The sequence below is a fragment of the Leishmania donovani genome, chromosome 17 (assembly GCF_000227135.1).
Source record: "Leishmania donovani BPK282A1 complete genome, chromosome 17".
NCBI lineage: Eukaryota > Euglenozoa > Kinetoplastea > Trypanosomatida > Trypanosomatidae > Leishmania > Leishmania donovani.
Genome location: NC_018244.1, coordinates 32671 through 33013, shown reverse-complemented (window position 1 = coordinate 33013; position 343 = coordinate 32671).

Below are 343 nucleotides of genomic sequence, written 5' to 3'. Positions count from 1 at the left end.
GCTGCGCACTGAGATCGAGGCGATCCTGCCGGATGATACAGCGACGGACACGGCCTCGAGCGCTGCAGGCGCGCTGCTGTCGTCTGTGGAGACAATGAGCGACCCTGCTGCTGGCATTGCCTTCGTGTTGGCGAGCTGCTTTGCGCCGTACCCCGTTGCGCAGCGCGTGCGAGAGCTGCAGCCGCTGCTGAGCAAGTGGGGCGTTGGTGCGCCGCCGCGGAGTCGTCTTGTGAGCGAGGAGGACTACTGCCAGGGGCTGATGAACCGTCTTGCGATTCGGATTGCGACGGTGTCGCAGGCTAGGCTGCGGTTGACGCGTGAGGACGCAGCTGATGGAAAGTTT